General features: G+C 40.7%; 1 protein-coding gene across 1 annotated transcript in view; it reads left to right on the plus strand.

Moving 5' to 3' along the window:
• Positions 1-19,967: 19,967 nt before the first annotated feature.
• Positions 19,968-23,790, plus strand: part of LOC125456066 (zinc finger protein GLIS1-like) — a 372,527-nt gene continuing 368,704 nt past the window's right edge. Inside the window, exon 1 of the mRNA XM_048538732.1 lies at positions 19,968-20,048. The gene's annotated coding sequence lies outside the window, so the exon portion shown is untranslated. The remainder of the gene's footprint in view (positions 20,049-23,790) is intronic.

Consider the following 23,790-nt stretch of genomic DNA (forward strand, 5'->3'; position numbering starts at 1 on the left):
GAAAATTTACATCTCGTGTTTTGCTGAACAGAAATAAACATTGTCTTACTGTAACCATAGATTCAGGATTAGTGATTTGTAAGAGTGGCATAAGTGAATTTCATTTACAGTGCAGATCCTAAAATCAGCAATTGTGGAAAAAGTTGGCAAAAACGTTTCCTGCAAGAAAGGAAAGTGGCTTGAAAATTTGCAGCCTCATTGTGTAGTGTGTACTTCCTTGCCCATTCATACCAACAAAAAATCAAATATTAGTCGAAGAATTGAAAGGAAAATTGCATGAATATATTTATGTTTTTGATGGGAGAGATGGTGCAAGGACTTTAATTTTTTTGTTGAAAGCATTTTGGTTACGATACATATTTTACATTCATAATATTTAATTTCGTTGCCATGGAGCGCACTGGAGGCTGGGACATTTGATGTCTTCAAGGGAGAGATCGATAAATTCTTGATCTCAGAAGGAAACAAGGGCTATGGGGAGAGTGCAGGGAAGTGGAGTTGAAATGCCCATCAGCCATGATTTAAATGGCGGAGTGGACTTGATTGGCCAAATGGCCTTACTTCCACTCCTATGTCATATGGTCTTGTGTAACATAATGAAATATTGTGGAACTGAGCAACCTTTGATAGGGATGACATGTCATCCGTAAACACAAATTTACATGAAAAGAAAATCAACCTGCACTTATATAGTACCTTCAATGTTACAAAACATTAATGTTCTTTAAACAAGAGCATTGCAATGATAATTGGACACCCAGTCACAGATTGAGATATTAGGACTGATGACAATATTTTAGCCAACGATATAGATCTTCAGGAGCCTCTTAATGGATGAGAGAGAAATAAAGATACAAAGAGATATAAGGAGGGAATTCCAAAGCTTAGGACAAAGGAGCTGAATTCATGCTTGAAATTGGTGCAGCAGTTAAAACTCAGGGTGTGCCTGATGACAGAAGTGAAGAAGTGGAGAGAAGTCTGAAAACTTGTACAGCTGGAAGAAGTTAAGGAGGAAAGAGTGATTTGAAAACAAGGATGAAGATTTTAAGATGAAGGCATTTTGGTCTGGAAACCAGAGTAACTCAGCAAGAACAGGGGTGCCATGTGATTGGGACTTGGTGCTTGTTGAATTAACGGTAGCATAATTTTCAATGAGGGCAGGTTTAGGTAAAGAAGGCATGGTGTAAATTGGGATCAATTGTACCTGGTCAACCTCTGCTCTGAATTTTGCTTCCTACCAAGCAGCGTACTGTCTAGATTGAAATTAATAGAATATGGGCTTTAAAGTCATGTATCAGGTGATGAAATAATAAGATAGTGGCATTCTTTACACTGTTTCACAAAGGACATCTTTGGGATTAAAACTAAGTGTATGTTGCTGCACCGAAGTAATAGCTAGGTGCTTTAAGAATGCAAGTTGTAGTTGTTGATAATCTTGATTTCTTTACCTAACTGTATTAAGTATCACCAGGTGATTTTAATATTAGACAGGAAACAAAGAGACAAGAAGTTAAAGTGAATGGGATGAGGGCTGCCAGGGATCAGTGCGAAACCCATCGTTGCCTTTGGGTAATTTGGACTTGAGTAAAGGGGAGACAAACTTCACATTTTCTGACGTTACAACAGCACGAGGTTCATATTATAGCGAGAAGATTTTAAAAGACTTCAAGAAGACTTTGACAGGTTAATGAAAAGAGTAAACAGGTAGCAGATGCAATTTTATGTAGGTAAATGTGATTAAAAACCTGTTTGGACAAGGAAGAATGAGTGGGAATACAATTAATGGAAAAATATTCAACATGTGAATTGATATAATCTTGGGTGTTCATAGCTGTGTAATTGTGACTGAAAGTCAATAAAGCTTCAGAAAGCCCAACAGAGCCCAGTAAAAATTAATGATGAATTTAGACTAACCTTTGGTTCAGGCTGAGGTAGGATACTGTGCAGTTTTGGCTGTCTCATGAGAGAAAGGATCTTAAATCTATGGAAATAATATGAATTCACCAGAATGATACAGGAAATAAGAAAATCTGGTTATGAGACTATTTCCAGTGGAGCTGGGAAAGCAGAGTGTAGACATGAAAAAGCTACTGCATCTGGTTTTGCAATGAATGATCATTCATTTCAAATTCAAACTGAGAAAAAGTTAGGTGAAATTTCTTAATGCATGTTGAAACACAGTGGGATGCTTTACTACAGGGCGTGAATAATAGAACATAGAACATAGAACATTACAGCACAGTACAGGCCCCTTGGCCTTCGATGTTGTGCTGACCTGTCATACCAATCTGAAGCCCATCTAACCTACACTATTCCATGTACATCCATATGCTTGTCCAATGACGACTTAAATGTACTTAAAGTTTGCGAATCTACTACTGTTGCAGGCAAAGCGTTCTATTCCCTTACTACTCTCTGAGTAAAGAAACTACCTCTGACATCTGTCCTATATCTTTCACCCCTCAATTTAAAGCTATGCCCACTCGTGCTCACCGTCACCATCCTAGGAAAAAGGCACTCCCTATCCACCCTATCTAACCCTCTGATTATTTTATATGTCTCAATTAAGTCACCTCTCAGTCTTCTTCTCTCTAATGAAAACAGCCACAAGTCCCTCAGCCTTTCCTCGTAAGACCTTCCCTCCATACCAGGCAACATCCTAGTAAATCTCCTATGCACCCTTTCCAAAGCTTCCATATCCTTCTTATAATGCGGTGACCAGAACTGTACACAATACTCCAAGTGCGGCCGCACCAGAGTTTTGTACAGCTGCAGCATAACCTCCTGGTTCCAGAACTCGATCCCTCTATTAATAAAAGCTAAAACACTGTATGCCTTCTTAACAACCCTGTCAACCTGGGTGGCAACTTTCAAGGACCTGTGTACATGGACACCGAGATCTCTCTGCTCATCTACACTATCAAGAATCTTACCATTAGCCCAGTGCTTTGCCTTCCGGTTACTTCTACCAAAGTGCATCACCTCACACTTGTCTGCATTAAACTCCATTTGCCACCTCTCAGCCCAGCTCTGCAGCTTATCTATGTCTCTCTGCAACCTACAGCATCCTTCGTCACTATCCACAACTCCACCGACCTTGGTGTCGTCTGCAAATTTACTAACCCATCCTTCTAGGCCCTCATCCAGATCATTTATAAAAATGACAAACAGCAGTGGACCCAACACCGACCCTTGTAGTACTCCACTAGTAACTGGTCTCCAGGATGAACATTTCCCATCAACTACCACCCTCTGTCTTCTTTCAGTAAGCCAATTTCTGATCCAAACTGCTACATCTCCCACAATCCCATTCCTCTGCATTTTGTACAATAGCCTATTGTGGGGAACCTTATCGAACGCCTTGCTGAAATCCATATACACCACATCAACTGGTTTACTCTCATCTACCTGTTTGGTCACCTTCTCAAAGAACTCAATAAGGTTGGGAGGCACAACCTACCTTTCACAAAACCGTGCTGACTATCCCTAATCAAATTATTCTTTTCTAGATGATTATAAATCCTATCCCTTATAACCTTTTCCAACACTTTACCAACAACTGAGGTAAGGCTCACTGGTCTATAATTACCAGGGTTGTCTCTACTCCCCTTCTTGAACAGGGGAACCACATTTGCTATCGTCCAGTCTTCTGGCACTATTCCTGTAGACAATGACGAGTTAAAGATCAATGCCAAAGGCTGGGCAATCTCCTCCCTGGCTTCGCAGAGGATCCTAGGATAAATCCTATCCGGCCCAGGGGACTTAGCTATCTTCACACTCTGTAGGATTTCTAATACCTCTTCCTTGTGAACCTCAATCCTACCTAGTCTAATAGCCTGGATCTCAGTATTCTCCTCGACAACATTGTCGTTTTCTAGACTGAGTACTGTCGAAAAATATTCATTTAGTGCTTCCCCTATCTCCTCCGACTCCACACTCAGTTTCCCACTACTATCCTTGATTGGACCTAATCTTACTTACGTCATTCTTTTATTCCTTAAATACCTATAGAAAGCCTTAGAGTTTACCTTGATCCTATCCACCAGCAACTTTTCATGTCTCCTCCTGGCTCTTCTGAGCTCTCTCTTTAGGTCTTTCCTGGCTACCTTGTAACCCTCAACCACCATAACTGAGCCTTCACATCTCATCCTAACATAAGCCTTCTTCTTCCTCTTGACCAGAGATTCCACTTCCTTCGTAAACCGCGGCTCTCGCACTCTACAGCTTCCTCCCTGCCTGTCAGGTACATACTTATCTAAGACACACAGGAGCTTTTCCTTGAATAAGCTCCACATTTCTAATTTGCCCATCCCCTGCAGTTTCCTCCCCCATCCTATGATCCCTAAATCTTGCCTAATCTCATCGTAATTGCCTTTCCCCCAGCTATAACTCTTGCCCTGTGGTATACACCTATCCCTTTCCATCACTAAAGTAAACATAACAGAATTGTGATCGCTATCACCAAAGTGCTCACCTACTTCCAAATCTAACACCTGGCCGGGCTCATTACCCAGTACCAAATCTAATGTGGCTTCACCCCTTGTTGGCCTATCTACATACTGTGTCAGGAAGCCCTCCTGTGCACATTGGACAAAAACTGACCCATCTATAGTGCTCGAACTATAGTGTTCCCAGTCAATATTTGGAAAGTTGAAGTCCCCCATGACAACCACCCTGTCTCTCTCACTCCTATCGAGAATCATCTTTTCTGTCCTTTCCTCTACATATCTGGAACTATTCGGAGGCCTATAGAAAACTCCCAACAGGGTGACCTCTCCTTTCCTGTTTCTAACCTCAGCCCATACCAACTCAGTTGACGAGTCCCCAAACATCTTTTCTGCAACTGTAATACAGTCCTTGACCAACAGTGCCACACCTCCCCCTCTTTTACCATCTTCTCTGCTCTTACTGAAACATCTAAATCCCGGAACCTGCAACAACCATTCCTGTTCCTGCTCTATCCATGATGCAGGGACAATTTAATCTTTAAGGGCAATTTGATAAATATTTGGAGCAGAGGAAGATACAGGTCTTTGGGTAGATAGTAGGGCAATGGGTTAGTTTTGGATTGTCCTTCTAATGTGCCATGTCCCCAGTGAGCTGAAATATTGCTGACTAATTTATTTGTAGCTGTCTTCTTCTGAAACTAAGTGTGAAGCTGGATGAACACAGCAGGCCAAGCAGCATCTCAGGAGCACAAAAGCTGACGTTTCGGGCCTAGACCCTTCATCAGAGAGGGGGATGGGGTGAGGGTTCTGGAATAAATAGGGAGAGAGGGGGAGGCGGACCGAAGATGGATAGAGGAGAAGATAGGTGGAGAGAAGAGTATAGGTGGGGAGGTAGGAAGGGGATAGGTCAGTCCAGGGAAGACGGAAAGGTCAAGGAAGTGGGATGAGGTTAGTAGGTAGGAAATGGAGCTGCGGCTTGAGGTGGGAGGAAGGGATGGGTGAGAGGAAGAACAGGTTAGGGAGGCAGAGACAGGCTGGGCTGGTTTGGGGATGCAGAGGGGGGAGGGGATGAGCTGGGCTGGTTGTGTGATGCAGTGGAGGGAGGGGACGAACTGGGCTGGTTTTGGGATGCGGTGGGGGAAGGGGAGATTTTGAAGCTGGTGAAGTCCGCATTGATACCATTGGGCTGCAGGGTTCCCAAGCGGAATATGAGTTGCTGTTCCTGCAACCTTCGGGTGGCATCATTGTGGCAGTGCAGGAGGCCCATGATGGACATGTCATCTAAAGAATGGGAGGGGGAGTTGAAATGGTTTGCGACTGGGAGGTGCAGTTGTTTATTGCGAACCGAGTGGAGGTGTTCTGCAAAGTGGTCCCCAAGCCTCCGTATGGTTTTCCTAATGTAGAGGAATCATTACACAACCAGCCCAGCTCATCCCCTCCCCCCACTGCATCCCCAAACCAGCCCAGCCTGTCTCTGCCTCCCTAATCTGTTCTCCCTCTCACCCATCCCTTCCTCCCACCTCAAGCCGCACCTCCATTTCCTACCTACTAACCTCATCCCACCTCCTTGACCTGTCCGTCTTCCCTGGACTGACCTATCCCCTCCCTACCTCCCCACCTATACTCTCCTCTCCACCTATCTTCTTTTCTCTCCATCTTCGGTCTGCCTCCCCCTCTCTCCTTATTTATTCCAGAACCCTCACCCCATCCCCCTCTCTGATGAAGGGTCTAGGCCTGAAACGTCAGCTTTTGTGCTCCTGAGATGCTGCTTGTCCTGCTGTGTTCATCCAGCTTCACACTTTGTTATCTTGGATTCTCCAGCATCTGCAGTTCCCATTATCTCTTCTTCTGAAACTACTGAGTCATACAATGGCACATTCCACAAGTACTAGTTGATGATCTTTGTACGTGTCCCAGATTCAGATCTTGATCTTACTGCTCTCAGCTGGAATGGCAGTAGTGGTGTGTGCATAGTGGAGCTCATAATCTAAATTTATACATAAGGAGGTCTGGTTGAGTCACTGCTGTGTGTCTTATGCTCTTGGAACTGTGCAGGCAGTGTCCTTTCGGAGGTGAAGACAGAAAATGGGAGTGTCTTCAATGTAACAGAATACTGTGCAAGATGTCTAACAGAGTGCAAATCTGTCGCTGCCTACTCTTGCTCCTGGTTCTTATGTTCTTATATTGATGCTGCTGAAGTAGCTTTTCATGACATTCTCTTGTCCACTGGAAGGGATAAATGCTAAAAATAGTAATTCATTTTTTATTTTGATCTGCAATATACAAATGGTGTCATTATATTTTTACAGACCTATCATATGCTTTAGTGTGTTTCACTGACTTGAAATGTCTGGCAGAAATTGAAAGGGAAGGTTTGGCCAACACTTTCCGTAAATACAGAAAGATCGACTTTCATTTGCACAATGCCAATTCCATGTGTAAAACTAGTGTACGTATAATGAAATAGGAGTAGAATTTTATAATGCGGTGACGCACAATATTTCTAGTGTGATCAAGTCAAGTTTTGGTACAAATTTGCAGCAACAGCATGGTTTTTAACACTTATTCACCCAGTAATAAACCCACGAGTTTAGTTTGCATCTGTCATGGTCTTTTTGACCTGTACCACAACTTTTAATGTTTTTTGTAATTGTATTCCCCAATCCCTTGCTCTTATACTCCTGCACTGACCTTTCTGCTTTCTTGCAAAAACGCTCTGCCTCACATATAGCTTAGCTGAAATTAATTTTGCCAATTTTATGCTCATTCTGCAGCTCCATTCATGTTTGCTTGTACTTTGTTGTCATCCTCCTCAGTCTTCACTATCCTCCCCAATTCAGTGTTTGCTGCAAATTTAGAAATTTATGTTTCTGGTTCTAAAGTTTCAAATAGAAATTATGAACAATAGTAGTCCAAGCTCTGAACCTTGTGGGGTACCTTTTGACACATTGAATAGCTATCATTTACTTGTACTGTGTGCTTTCTTTCTTACTCCCATTTGGCCATTTGTTGTGGACTCCACTTGCTTCAACCTTATTCATGAGGATATTGGATACACTTGGGAAAATCACATGTATCATCTACTGCAACAGTCTCTGTTGCCTCCATAGAAAAATAAATGAGGTTGTTCAAATAAAATTTTCCCTTCTGTAACTCATGTTGAATATTCATGTCCTATTTTGAGTTTCTAGATGTTTTTCTATCTTCTTGAGTAGAAATTGCAATATCTTCCCAAAAAATATGCTGAGCTGAGTGTGCTATGGATCACTGGCTATATTCATCCTACTTCTTAAATATATGTTTAATATTAGCTCTCTGCGAGTCTTCTGGGCAAAGCCTCAGTGCAATAACCTTCTTCGCATTCCCATCCAGTAGATAATGCATAATTTGCAACATTAGCTTGAACGTGAGCATTGGTGCAGGGTGAGAGAATGTGACACTGTTTGGTCTTCAGATGGACTGTAACACAGCCGATGTAAAGTACACTGCTCCCAAACTTTTGAACCAGACTTGCTTTACGCTTTTGACATCTCAAAGGGCCAACAGAAGAGTTGCTTCTTCAGATGAAAAGTGAAAATTTCACTGGCATTCAGGTGGATAGATCTCTGCACACCCCCCTCCCCCAAATGATGTTGTAATCTTTCCTAAGTTGTGAGTAGTTCAGAGCTGGCTGTATATCAGATATCACAAACTCATACAGTCCCAGAATCTGAGGTCATTACCAAATGGCAGCCATTGCATAGTGAAGTGAAGGCCTATTGGAATCAACTTCTGCATAGTTTTTGTGCTGCTCTGAAATCTGCCCAAGTTGTGGATTGTTTTTATCAATTCAAAGTATGGCCTGTAGCTGCCATGAAAATCTGCTACCAGAATTTGACAGGAATCATATGAAGAGGCATGAAAGTGCAGTGTAATGTTGCACATATACCTTTAGAGGGTGCCCTGGTTTTGAGTTTACATTTATAAGGAAGAAAAGGGTGACGGCTCCTCAAGATGTCACCGTGAAGAAATGTTGGCTGCACTCCAATGTAATTATATTCGTTCAGTGTGCTAACATTATTTAATCCAGCTTGGCCTGTGCACATGTGTAACAATAAACATCAATTAAAAGTTAGAAGATTTATGGAAGTTTTTGGGAATAAGTCCAATAAATACATTGAACGTGGAATGCAAAAGTTACTTCATTAGTACCATATCATTTATAAAATTAGATTTAGTAGTGTGTGACTGAATGTATAACAAACAATGCAGAATTAAAATTAAGGCAGGTTACATTCGAGATACATGTTTAGTTGTAGGAAAGTTAATGATGGGTACTAAAGTCTGAAGTCAGTGCTGTGTGATTAAATCACTAATCGATCATGGGAATTAACACAAAACAGGTTAGGCCCTTGTCTCTCAGCTTACACTTTTATTGTACGATAAAACAACTCATATGTCATTGAAAAGTCTAACTTATTTCCTTGCCTTTTTTTTCATGATGTCTGTCGATTTGGGTTTTTAAACATTACGAAACAGTCCCAGGATATTGCAGCAGGACTCTTTCAAGGTATTGTCCTAGGCACAGACATTTTCAGCTGCTTCATCAATTACTTTCCCTCCATCATAAGTGGAATGTTTGCCATGATTGCAGTATGTCCAGCATCATTCATGACTCCTCAGATAAAGAAGTGCATGTTCATATACAGCAAGACCTAGACAACATACAGGCTTGGGCCAATAAGTGACAAGTAACATCCACACACAGGTACCAGGCAATGAATATTTCCAACAAGACAGAAACTAACTCTGCTTGACATTCAATGGCACTGCTATTGCTGAAACCCTACAGTCAACATCCTAGATCAGAGACTGGGAATCCCGTTGTGAGTAACTCAATTCCTGATTCTCCAAGCCTGTCCACCATCTGCAAGATTGAAGTCAGGAGTAATATGAAATCCTCTGGACTTGACTAGATGTATGCAGCTCTAACAACATTCAAAACGTTCAACACCATTCAGTGTTGTATGCAAAAGTGTTTGCAGGGCGGCATGGTGGCACAATGGTTAGTACTGCTGCCTCACAACACCAGAGACCTGGGTTTGAATCCACCCTCGAATGACTGTCTGTGTGGAGTTTGCACATTCTCCTTGTGTCTATGTTGGTTTCCTCCAGGTGTACCAGTTTCCTCCCACAATGTAGAGATGTGCAGTTTAGGTAGATTGGCCTTGCTAAATTGCCCATAATGTCCAGGAATGTGCAGGCTAGGCTAGGTGGATTAGCCATGGGAAATGCAGAGTTACAGGGATGGGGATAGTCTGGGCGGGATGTTCTTCAGATGGTCGGTGTAGACTTGATGGCCGAATGGCCTGATTCCACACTGAAAGGATTTCAGTGATTCTACAATAATTAATATTTGAGTGCATTAAGCACTAACCGCTGAGGTGATGGAATGGGAGCTCAGTCTGAGAGTAAAGTACGAGCTGGCTCAAGACAGATCTGAGGCTTCTGTGCCCCCGGCAGTCTTTGTGGTAATGTAGATTACATTTTTATGTAATTTGTGAATAGTTTTGGAAATGCAATAAAACTTTTCTTATTCCTCGAACAAGATTATTCCACGTAGACTAGAAAGATGGCTATCCTTATCCATGCTGTAATACTTTCTGCTTGAACGAACACACAAACACAACAACCAGGTCAAAGCAGCTCACTCAGTCGGCACATCATTCACCCCCTTCAATATTCACTCTGTCCGCCATTGACTCATAGTGGCAGCAGGGTGTACTATCTACAGCAATTCTCCTTTGATTTCACCTTCCAAACCTGCGACCTCTACAACCTAGAAGGACAAAGGCAGAGATGCAAGGGAGCACTAGCATGTGCAAGTTCCCCTCCAAGCCACTCATATCCTTACTTGGAACTATATTGCTGTTTCTTTATAGTTGCTGGGTCAAAATTGTGGCAAACTGCCTGTGGGAGTTCTGTGTGTAAATGTACACTACAGGGATAGAAAGGATAACAAAGTGTGGAGTTGGATGAACACAGCATGCCAAGCAGCATCTCAGGAGCACAAAAGCTGACGTTTCGGGCCTAGACCCTTCATCAGATGAAGGGTCTCTGATGAAGGGTCTAGGGCCGAAACGTCAGCTTTTGTGCTCCTGAGATGCTGCTTGGCCTGCTGTGTTCATCCAGCTCCACACTTTGTTATCTTGGATTCTACAGCATCTGCAGTTCCCATTATCACGGGGACAGAAAGGAGACAGTTTAACACAACCTTCTTGATGGAAATCAGGGTTGGGCAATAAATGCTGGTCTAGCTGTTGATGCCCACAGTTCTTGCGTAATTAACCAAAAATATAAATACAAATCAAATGAGATTTTAAAAATCAGATTAGCTGAGAAACTTAAACACATTGTCTTGTCTGGACACAAAACCAACAATTTTAAATGAACTCAGTTATCGGAAAGCCACAAAATTGGGTGCAGCACTGCTTTTACACTCTGCATATCACTCCCACAAACTTAATGGAGAATAAAACTGAATGGGTTGTAAAACCAGCATTGTACCTTGATCTCATCAGGTTCTGGATGACTGGATTAAGTCAAAGTGCCTCTTGTAAAATAACAGCTGTCTTTTCAAGTATTTTATCTGCATAGTTATTATTGAAGAATATTCAAAATCTTACATTTTAGGTCTAAATGCTTAATGTATTGTGTTGCATTTTTGCAGGAGTTCTATCATGTGCATAACTATGCAGGTAAAAATGAAAGCCCTTTGACAGATGAAGCAACTTCCCTCCAAGCAGCATTTTTACTGCGAAGTTTCAGAAACTTATGTATTATAAAAGTTAACTAAATCACCAAATGAATTTAATTTGTTTAATTCTATTTGAAACTTTTGCAACTGGAAACCAAACAGATACAGGTAGCATACCAGATCATAAATAAATTTATTCACCACTTATGTCTTGGATAGGTTTTGGGTCTTTTATGAATTTCTGCAGTTTATCTGCTGCTTTCTGCCTTAAGGCAGGTTATGATTCAGGTCTCACATAGTTTGGGGGTGCTTTTCATATGGTTTTAATTTGCTGAATGTCTTTGCCTTGGACAGGTTCCAGCCAAGACCAGAGTACACAACTTACACTCATGATAGGGGTATCTGTAGCCATTGGATACAAAATTATTCTCACCCCCGACCCCCACTGTACTTCAACTTAATATTCTGAGCTACTGCTCCAGCTTCTCCTCACTGGAGCTATCTGTGGCTGGGCCTGAGCCTAATCCTACCAGTGAGCTAGCAGTTATTTCTTTCATAGGCATCATGGCAAAAGTATAACCCATATTCTAGTCACCACTCAATCGGCATGTTTGGTCTACAGCCCAAATCCTTCACCTTCTGGTTCAGAAGTGTGAAAGTTATTGATAAGACTTTCAAAAAAGTTCATTCCTTTGATCTTATACCAGAGTGTTTGGGCTTTTACAATTCCTATCATTTAAGATGTCTATTTCCAGCCAAAATCTATGCAGATTATTATTAATGTATTTGAGAAGGCAAAGAACAAACATGCTTAGAAATTGCTTTTAAGATTTTTTATGTTGCATCGGAACACATTCCACTTTGAAAGCAGAAAAGCGCCATAGTGTCGCAGTAGATTTATTTGGGTTTAAAAGTGGATTTATTAAGATGAGCAAACAGAACAAAAAGAACAACTTCCCAATAAACAGCAACTTGAAAACCAGGCAAAAAGCCATACGTTCTGTCAGAGTCAGTCATACATGTAGGAAACACTTCATGAGCAAAATACAGGCAACATCTCTGGAAAGAAAAACAGAGAAAAAGTTTTAGGTGGCAACCTTTCATTTGAACTCCATATGGGAACATCTTTCCCAAGCTATAATGTACCATACTACATTTCCCTGACTGTCATTCTCTTGATTTCCTCTGTGTTGAAGTTGGGACTCTAACTCATTCTTTTCCAGGAATTCAAAAATTAGATCCTTTCTGTCCCAACCTCTTCCCAATTTTCCAAATACAAATTTTCAAATTTTTCAGAGCTAAGCTTGTGATAACTGAATTGCTGTCACCCGATTTACCTGCACTTCCCATCTACTCTCTTCATTCTTGGAACAGGAACACTCTTTGTCTTTGACCTTCACACAGAATTATCAATAGAAATTATTTTTTAAAATAACATTGTCATTCCAGGACACAATTATAGGATCATTTCACCACTTTGCTCTACATTGTTACTGTCATTCCAGGACACAATTATAGGATCATTTCACCACTTTGCTCTACATTGTTACTGTCACTTCATTCCTCCATCACTGGAAGGGAATGTTGCACAATCCAGGCACAGAGTTTTTGCAAACTTCTTTTTCTTCCAGAAAGGAGAATTGTGAGCTCTGGTCTTATTTATCTTTTAAATAATTAAAATGATACGGGAAAAGATATGCTTTGGGTTCAATGTTAAATTATAAAACTGTAATTTGATAGTTACAAGCAGTGATACAAATTTTAAAGTGTGAATAAAAATGCATCTACAATATCTGTTTAATGTCTCATGTTCACTCAAGATATTCTCAGTGGTTGTTAATAACTTTACCATTTATGATGCATTCAGGTGCCTCCCGTGGACCTGTTCTGGATGTAACAGCCTAAGCTGAAAGTTGTTTCCTTGTCTTTATCAGGATTCACCAAAGAAAGGCTTGGATTTATAAAATACCTTCTATGATCTCAGGACGTCCCAAAGCACTTTACAACAAATGAAGGACTGTATGTTTTTGATGCGTCGACACTGCTACAATCCTGGAAGCATAACTAATAGCCATCCGCATCACTTCACATGTTAAGAATGGATGTAGGATAATGAAGACTTGAACAAGAAATGAAGGCCAAGAGTGTTGGTAGTCAATATCACTTATTTTGAATTTTGCACCTGCACTTCTATATTTTAAACAACTATAACTTTAGAACTAAAATGCAATGAAAGCACCACATAATAATAATTAGCTAACATTTGCAACAAATTTATAAGTTGTTTAATGAAGAACACTCAAAATGATTGAACTCCTCAGAGCTACTGGTTCCACAAACATAAAGAAACTATATTTCTGATAAAGATAATAAAATGTGAGGCTGGATGAACACAGCAGGCCCAGCAGCATCTCAGGAGCACAAAAGCTGCCCGAAACGTCAGCTTTTGTGCTCCTGAGGTGCTGCTGGGACTGCTGTGTTCATCCAGCCTCACATTTTATTATCCTGGATTCTCCAGCATCTGCAGTTCCCATTATCACTGATATATTTCTGATAAATGTTGGAACAAACCAAATTGTGTCAAAGCTTCCACTGGTTAATAGTTCTACTGACAGTATTATTAAAAGTAATTTCTGAGAAATATATTTCTTCAATCACAATCTAATATGTCAGGATACCATCTTATATTTGTGACAGAAATGGTTTCCTTACTGATAAAAGCTGCTTTTATAGTGGCCCAGTGTTGATAGTTATTGCTGAAGTGGCTGCACCAACCTGTGACCTCAAAGAATGTTATACTTAAAATTCTGAGTTGTGGAATTCCCATCTCTGATTTTTGTTTGGATCCACCGCCAAGATATAAATGCTTAAACACACAAACCAACAGATTCAAGAATAGCTTCTTCCCCACTGTTATCAGACTTCTGAATGGACCTCTCAAATTTGTTCTGCTCTATTAACCTAATGCACTCTGTATGGTATGATCTGCCTTTACTACATGCAAAACAAACCTTTTCACTGTACCTCAGTACATTGGTAATAATAAATCAAATCAAACTTAGGAGAATCAAGCAGGATAGGTGCTAATCACATCAAATAATTCTAGCCAACCAGGAACCTAAAATTATTGGTTTCCATCAGATTTAACTAGAATTTTACAGTGAACCAAATACATGATTGAGACATACATGTGGTTTTAAAGCTGAAGTATCAGAAACAAACATTCAAAACTCCTTATTTAAATGTGTTTTATCTTATTTTAATGTAGAAATTTGCCATTTGAGAAATATTAATTTTCAGGGCCAGTGTAGTTGTGAACTTAGTACATTATTAATTTATACTTCATTAAAGAAAGTACAATGTTTTTGTCTCCTCTCTACCTATCTGCTCCTTTATTCACCTTCCATCCACCTCCCCTCCATTTATTTCAGAGTCCCCTTCCCCTTCTTCCTTTCTGAAGAAGGGTCCAGATCCAAAACATCAGCTTTCCTGTTCCTCGGATGCTGCCTGGCCTGCTGTGTTCATCCAGCTCTACACCTTGTTATCTTAGAATGCTTTTGATAATTTTTAGTGTAAGGTCAATAGAGCAAAAGGACAGTTTTCTTCAATTCATTGAAATCAGGTGGAAACCAAATTGGGATACTACAACACTGGGCCACATACGGAAGTGTAGAATCAATGACAACGCCTTCTGGATTTCCACATTTAACCATGCATATGAAATCAGACCACAGTTCTTTCTATTCAGAGTAGTAATAATGATGAGCACAGACATTTTCACTACCATGACTGTTGCAAAATCTAGATTATCATTTTACAACCATTGGTTCCCAAGTGCCAAGTTCAATCTTACATGGATGGTAAACAGAGTTTGGGTCCCATGAGATGGATCTTAAACAATTCTTGACGTTTCTGTCTGGGTCCCATGAGATGGATTTTGAATAGTTCTTAACTTTTTTTTAACAAGGATGTTGGGTGGACAGCATTTATGTATAGGTATAGCTGCTAGAATTTGTAATGCCAGTGCTGAAGTTTGGATGTGGATAAATGCAGGGTCCACTGGTGGCTGCAGTGCTATTATAAATGTAGTGATGCAATGAAACAATATTCTGATTTCTATGTGTATACTGACCTGTGTGTGTGTGTGTGTGTGTGTATGTGTGTGTGTATGTGTGTGTGTGTGTGTGTGTGTGTGTGTGTGTGTGTGTGTTTGTGTGTGTGTTAGAGAAAGGTTGGTGGCAGTATTTGCTGCTAAGCAAGGAGAGTACTCACATAAAATGACAGAATTAAAACAAAACAAACCATTTAACATTCAAGCGCAGTATATCATTTACATCACTGAAGCATTCTAAAAAGAACTAGATGGATTGTTTAGGAATAGGTTTTGGAGAAGAAAGATTATTTTTAAAAAATAGCCAAATTGGATTCTGCAAAAAGTTTCAGGATGACAGTAGGCAGGATGGTGCAAACCTCCTAACCATATTTCTGTATTTTAAAAAAGAAACAGAAAATGCCAGAGAAATGAAGCAGCTCTGGTAGAGCATCTTTGAAGACAGAAATAGAATTGAGTCCAATGATTTTTCTTTGGAACTGAAGGGGGCTGGAAATTTATGGCTTTTGTACTGTTGGCAAAGTGGAGAAGGAACAACAGAACATGTGGTGAGGGTACCTGGGGCAAAAATCAAAGGGTGTGCTCATGGTAGTAGAACAGATTAACACGTATTTTGCAGCCAATGATAGGCATGGATAAGTAGAAAATGGTCAGTTCTGCTGGAAGGAAACCCATGCAAACAAACAAGGCAAAAGAACCTAACCAAATGGAGGAGAGTGTTCATGCTCTGAAGTTGTTGAACTTAATATTAAGTCCTGAGGCTGTGAAGTGCCTAAGTCAAAAATGAGGCACTGTTCCTCCAGCTAGTGTTGAGCTTTGCTGGAACACTGCAGCAGCCTTAAGGTGAAAATGTTAGCATGACATCAAGAACGTGACGGAGCTCTTTTACATTAAAACCGTAAATAGGAATTATAATTTTGTTACAGAGGAAGGTTGCTGCCTCGGAGTTACCAATTTCAAAAATTCACAACCGTCGGAGAGATTCTTTTCCTAATCTCTGTTTAATTGGTTGACCTTTTAGTTATCAGCTTTGACCTGTAGTCCTAGACCGGCCCACAGGAAGAAACATTCCTTACCTCTCCACCTACACTCACCTCTACAGGGTCCATCCCCACCCCTTTAACTTCTCTGTCTCGTCTCCATCTATCTTCTCCTCTATCCAGCTTCGATCCGCCTCCCCTTCTCTCCCTATTTATTTCAGAACCCTCTCCCCATTCCCCTCTCTGATGAAGGGTCTAGGCCTGAAACATCAGCTTTTGTGCTCCTGAGATGCTGCTTGGCCTGCTGTGTTCATCCAGCTTCACACTTTGTTATCTCGGATTCTCCAGCATCTGCAGTTCCCGTTATCTCTTCTTTCCACAGCAGTCAGGAACCCCTCTCATGATCTTAAATGCTTCAGTTAAGTTGCTACTGACTTTAAAAAAATTAATCAAATTTTCTAATCAACTTGTACAGAGATCTTACAAGAGATCTGGGCCAGGTGAGACTTGAACCTGGGTCTCCTAGTCCAGGGTAGTGACACTACCTCTGTGCCACCAAATGGCCCACTATTGACTTTTCTAATTTTTTTATTAACCTACTTTTCTAATCAGCATGCTCAGAGATGTCATTATATGCTGCTGGAGCAGTTGGGACTTGAACCTGGGGTAGGAACACTACAACTGTACCATGAGAGGGCCCCTCTCTTTAATGCATTTTTAAAACTAAAGCCAAAGATCACCCCTGGCTATATATATGTTATATATATATATTGTCAGACAGAAAAAAGGTACCTTTGTAAACAGACTTTATTATATTTTTTTCTACCACCAGGAAAACATATGTGTCCAATCGTGCATTGATAAACAAAGCCTGCCAAGGGGCAATTTTAACATCAAGAAAAAGTGAGAGGGGGTGTTGGGTGGTGTGATAAGGAGAAAGGGGAGGAACTATGTTTAAAAATTGAGTTGGAGGGAGAGATAAAACACTCCACCCCAAATGACTCTTCGAAACCTCAGAGATAACAGGCCTCACCTGACTATCCTTTCTCATAAACTAATCCACTTATTCCAGGTATTAGACAATTAAACCTTCTCTGAACTGCTTCTAATGCATTAACATCCCTCCATAAGTACAGGGACCAGTACTGGAAAAATACTCCAGATAGAGGGTTACCAATTCCAACATCCTTACTGTTGCATTCAGTTCTACTTGCAATAAAACACAATATTCCATCAGCTTTCCTGATTACTTGCTGTACCTGCATACAAACCTGTGATTCATGTGCTCAGGCACCCAGATTTTGCACATCTCAAAGCTTTGCAAGCTCTCACCATTTTAATAAAATGCTTCTTTTTCTGCCGAATAATTGATAAATACATTGTACGTAGTTTCTCATCTGCCCTATTTTAATTTAACATTAATCTTTTTAAAATAAATGAGTTAACAATCGCATCAACATAGTGTGGAGAACAACGTGTTATGATGTAAATGTGTACATCAATACACAGTACTAAAAGTACTGTAGGAAGTTTAATCTCTTGAATGTCCACTAGAGGGCTAGTTTGAACAGTCTGAGAAAAGCTGGAAAACTCCCGAGAAGCGGATCGCTCTGAAATAATAAAGACAAGTGCATTTCCTACAAAACAAGCCAGAGATATTGAAAAAAAAAACATTCTGTGATGTCTGAGAGTTGCAGAGCCCAACTAAGGAAGATGGTATGGATGTGAGATGATTAATCAGAGGGAGGAGTGTCCATCAAAATATTTTGTAGATTTGTGGACTCATTTCAGCATAGAATCAGTAGCCCAGATAGATCGATTCTTTCAGCACATTGACATTTGAACTTTCTTGCTGCCATTGACTTTTTAGAAAGAGGCGCAAAAAATCTGGTAGGACCAATCTACTTGCGAGCGTATTGATTGATTTTGAATATATTAGAGATGGATAGAGAGGATTGGTAATCCATGGATCTCTTGATTCTTAAAACATAGTGGGAGGCAGGAATGGAACATGCAAACAAAAATAACTCCAACTATACATTTCACTGTAAAAGCAGATCGAGGTATGTTATCCAAGTTTAGTTTACTCGTGTCTAGAGATGCAGCACTGAATGATGATATGTGATTCTCCAGTGTATTTTCATTTCAAATTAAGTAGGCGATTCTCTGTTTGCGTGGTATGTGTGCAGAACTTGCCTAATCGACCTTGAGAAATCATGGACATGATTTTCTGCGCATTGACGCTGATTTACATAGTGACTGTTAAAGGGAATGCATCAGGAATAACAAAATAAATGGAAAGCAGGATCTTCACTTGAAGACAGGTTAACATTTTAAGTACTCAGCACGTGAACAACCACAATTTTCTGCTTTAGGTGCAATTTTCAACATTCAAACTTTAACATTTTATTTATATCTGTTAAAATAACTCAAGTGAATGTTTCCCAATTCTGTCTCTCCCCCTATCTCCCGTGAAGAAGTGGGCCCATGGTTTTATGAATTATACTAAAACGTTCCCCCCGGGAATTGCTGGATAATGTCCAAGTTTGAGGAAACCTACCGGATTCTCCGTTCCCTTACTCCCAGGATGCTAAGGCCAATCGTAACACCCTTGCTCTGGGTTGGGCTGAAATTGGCAGTGTTCAAATCTTTGAGCTCCCTGGTCTCTATGATTCAGTGCTACACTAGTCATTGCCTTTCGCCACTTTCCTCACCATTTGCTTTGTCCTGAATTATCTCTGTGAGTTGTGGACAAAAAGCAACAAACTGCAGATGATGAAAAATTAAAAGCGACCCGTTAGAAATGCTCAGTCCGTTGAGAAGCCATAACGCGGTTAATTTTCAGGTGTATAGCCTTTCCTCGAAACTCTGAGGCAAGATTTTATACGGAACTGTTGTGGGGAAATTTTAAACAGAACTGAAAAGAGGAAAGGTTTTAAATCGATTTCATGTGATATAACAAAATACAATAAAATGCATTGATCTGCTTATTAGTGAGCAGAGGTAACTGTTGCGAGGAAAGGATTTTTACCTGAATCGTCAACTGTCACTTTTCAACGTGTTTCCATCTCCAATTTCATCGTACTGTTTATTAATATTTTTAAGAAGTGGTTGAAATGTTGCATTCAGAAATTTGACAATAATTATTATATGCAAGTACAAGAGATAGTGTTAAATAGCAATCTAATTACGTGAGGTTATATTTCTAGTGGTCCGGTCTGGCCAGTATCGTTGTGCGCAAATTCCATTGCGCTTACTAACTGTACGAATGGTCGTACAAATGATGGTTGATGATTCCTTAGCAAAATAACGCTTATTTTAGTCCTTTAAACAAAACCCAGGGACCAAACTGTGTTGAATACTAAATCAGTGAAATACAGAGCAGCGGTGGGATATTTTGAAGATATCTGCATTCTCCATGCCGGCACTCATCTCCTGGCAATGCCTGCTTGTGTTCTGGGTGTTGGCCAGCAGGGACCCAGCCCTGCTGGAGTTGGAGATGCCCCCGGACGCAGCCTGTTAGCTCGCTGCTCGCTTTTCCGCGGCATCGCCAATCCAGGCTCATCCGCGAGCCCGCACCAGCCCCAGCTCGCGCTGCACTCCGATTGGAGGGACGCCTTCCACTCTGCTTTCTTATTGGCTAACGGCTCCTGTCAATCAACCTGGCGGCCGTCTCCTCTTCACTGCTTGGGGCCGGGGTCCAGGAGTAAATCGCAACATTCTGTGATCCTGCATGTATCCCGCATCTTGTTTCATGCGATGTTCTCTTTCAGGTACTTATATATTTATACGGACTGATCTTTCAAATGTCAAAACATAGTTACCGAGTCAAACATTGTGTTATTCTACGCAGAGTATGTTTTTGAAACTCGTTGCTGTTAATTCACTCATGTTGTGTTTAATTATTTATGTTTTAGCAATGCTATTAATTTGTATAAAGCAATGCCTCGAAAGGAATCATGTGGAGACTTCATGCGGAACATGTGTCTCCTGAGTTTGATCCATCCAGGTGCAGGCATTTATCTTTAATTTCTGTGTCTGAAACTCTTTGGGCAAAGAAATAACTCTCTACCTGCGTGCGTTTGTCAGTGTCTTGCGTAGAGGGTTTTGAGCTTGGTACTGGGCGTCCATGCATGTCAGATATAGAAGTGGTCAACAAGCTTGTGCGCAGATTTGTGACAAGCTTAGCCTTTAGTTTATAAAGCGAGGTTATGTTAACTCAAACCCTTATGTATCCCTTTGCAGAAGGGCTTATTTAGTGAGATTGATGTGGGCTGTACTTACATTGTAAACAAGGTTGGCACTAAAATAGGACTAGATGTGTGCCAACAGTACAGAAGTAAATTTGCAGAATTACAACAAGCACAGCAGGGATGAATGTCCAACCGTATTGACGCTGTTTAAGACTATAACTTTGGGTAAAAGTATTTGTACCTCGACTGAGGTATCTCAAGGCAGTGTCCCAGAGCTAGCAGCTACTTGACTGGATGAGAAACTTAATGTAAAATAAATCCTATTGAGACTAACACATGTTAATGCACCTTGCTTTGATTCAGTCATTGCAGTATGATGTATTGGTAATATCGGATATTATTCCCTATTATTGTCACACTAGATATGTGAAGTCTCTGAACTGGTTGATCGAGTTGATTTTATTGTCATGTGTACCGAAAGACAGTGAAAAGCTTTGTTTACAAGCGGTGCAGGCAGATCACAGCAAGCAAACGATGTACGGATCAAAAAGACTTGGAGGCATACAGGTTACATTGCAGGTTACATTATTTGAGGCTGGAGTCCATTCAACAGGCTGATAATGGCTGGAAAGAAGCTGTTCCTGAATGTGCTTGTGCATGTGTTCAGGCTTCTGTATGTTCAGCCTGACGACAGAAGTTGTAGGAGGTCATTACCAGGGTGTGATGGGTCTTTGATGATGTTAACTACCTTTCCATTGGCAGTGAACCATGTAAATAGAATCCATGGAGGGAAGGTTGGCTTCCATGACGGCCTGCTGTGCACACAACCTTTTGTACTTTCTTACGGTCCTGGGTAGAGCAGTTGCCATACTAGGCCGTTATGCATCTGGACAGGATGCTTTCAGTGACGTAGCTATAGAAGTTGGTGAGGGACCTTATGGAAATGCCAGATTTCCTGAGCCACCTGGGGAAGAAGATGCATTGTCGTGCCTTCTTGATGGCCACATTTACGTGGGGAGTCCAAGACAGGTCGTCAGTTATTGTCTCTCCGAGGGACTTGATGTTCTTCACTCACTCATTCTCCATTCCATTGATGTAGATGGGGGTGTGTTCCCTTCCATTCTTTCTGAAGTTGATGATCAGTTCTTTACTTTGGCCAACATTGAGGAACAGATTGTTTTTGATAAACTGGATGAAGAAAATATTAGAGTCGATATATTCTGCAAAATAAAAATTATGTTTGCAAAACCTGGATTGACACTGGTGTTTAATGCTTTTTAGCCCAAAGACATCACAATAAGTTTTAACAATTCACTTGTTTCAGATTGATGTCCATTTTCTTAAAACACACTTTCCATCACTATTTGTTCTGAAAATACTTAAGTTTTCTAACCAATGATGTTCGTTATGGAGGTGTGCCAGTTACAGCCTGACATCGTGGCTTCCTTCTGCACTTTAACAATTCTGTGACATACATTGTGCTTTGAATTCAGGTTCCATGACTGACACCCAGTTGTGAGCAAAGAAATAAAAACAACTCATAAACAGAACAAACAGTGGTGTATAGAAATTACTGTGCTGCAAAAAATTCTGTTAATGAGATTTTTCAGCTTTTGCCTCTAAATAAGAAGGACATCACTAAGGACACCAACGTTGTAGATCTTCTATGAAAATTTGCAATGTTTAAAGATGGTCTGAATTTTTGCAGAATTGACACCTAGATTAGAAAATATGAGGGATTGTAAACCAAAGCAAATATATGATTATAATCATATTTTTAAAAACAAAATCAAAACCATTTGGTCACATTTAGAGATGGTAGGAACTGCCACTGCTGGAGAATCTGAGCTAACAAAGCGTGGGGCTGGATGAACACAGAAAAATTTTTCTGAAGAAGGGTCCAGACCCAAACGTCAGCTTTCCTGCTCCTCTGATGCTGCTTGGCCTGCTGTGTTCATCCAGCACTACACCTTGTTATCTCATTTGGTCACATTTGTTCTCTTCTATGTGAAAAGTGAATGCTGTCAGCTAGGTGAGAGAACAGTTTTGTTCTGTAACTGACTGAGGTCATTTGCTTGATATCTGTTGCCCAATACATGTGAGCTTATGGGTGAGAACTAAGTACAGCTATTTTTCCCCTGGGTTATGCTCCACTCTTCACCACTTCCTGCGGGAGTCTTGTTTCACACTTGTGACCGGCCTCCTTGTACCTCACTCAAATGACTGTTCTTCAAACCCCTTGATAAAATAACCACAAATGATTTGCCCATGATCTGATGCTTACCTCATCCAGAGTCCACATAGTTACATTTTTTTAGCGTGAACCATTAGATTATGATTGGGGTTGGTAATTCTGGCTGATTGTTCACCACCCCACTCCGAACATTTCCACCCAGTAATAATGAATGTTAAACTGTAGGGTGTTAAACCCGTTTTTTATTTGTTCATGCGATCTGAGTGTTGCTAACAAGGCCATCCTGAGCAGCCCTTGAGAAAGCAATAGGAAGCTTCCTTCTTGAACCACTTCAGTTTATGCAGGTACATTGAAAATGCTGTTAGTTAAGGGGTCACAGGGTTTTGATCTAGCAATGATGAAGGATCAGTTACCTATTTCCAACTCAGGATCATGTGTGACTTAGAGGGATGGTGCTTTTGTATGCCCTCTGACCTTATTCTTTTACGTGGTAAAGATTGTTGGTTTGAAAAGTGCTGTCAAAGAAACTTTCACAAGTTCAGCAGCACATCATGTAGATGGCACATGGTGCTGCCATGATGTGTCAGTGAAAGAGCAATGAGCATTTAACTTGGTGTTTGAGGGCCATTGAAGGTGCTGCTTTATCCTGGACACTGTTAGTCTCTCTACGAGATGTTGAAGTCGTGTTCCTTCTGGCAATTGGAGGGTATTGTATAACAGTTCTGACTTGTGCATTTTAAGTGACGGAGAGGCAGAGTAGAGTCAAGAGGTGAGTTACTTGCTGCAGAATCTTCAGCCCCGATCTCCTCTAGTAGCCATTGTTTTTATGTAACTAGTCCAGTTAATGATGTGTCCTCTGGTTGTTGATGGTGGGTTTTTGATAAGAGTAATGGCGTTGGATAGGACGGAGTGGTGGTCAGACTCTGTGTTGGAGCCAATTATTGCTTGGTGCTAACGTAGCACAGTGGGCTTGCCATTTATCAGTGGAAAACATGTTGTTCAGATATTGTTACATGTGCGTACGGATGCTTCATTGTCAAATTCCATTCATAATTCCTCAGACAATGTGAAATATCAGTGAACAGCTCACTTTTTGCATTATGATAAAGTAAAAAACATTGAGGAAGA

The sequence above is a fragment of the Stegostoma tigrinum genome, chromosome 8 (assembly GCF_030684315.1).
Source record: "Stegostoma tigrinum isolate sSteTig4 chromosome 8, sSteTig4.hap1, whole genome shotgun sequence".
NCBI lineage: Eukaryota > Metazoa > Chordata > Chondrichthyes > Orectolobiformes > Stegostomatidae > Stegostoma > Stegostoma tigrinum.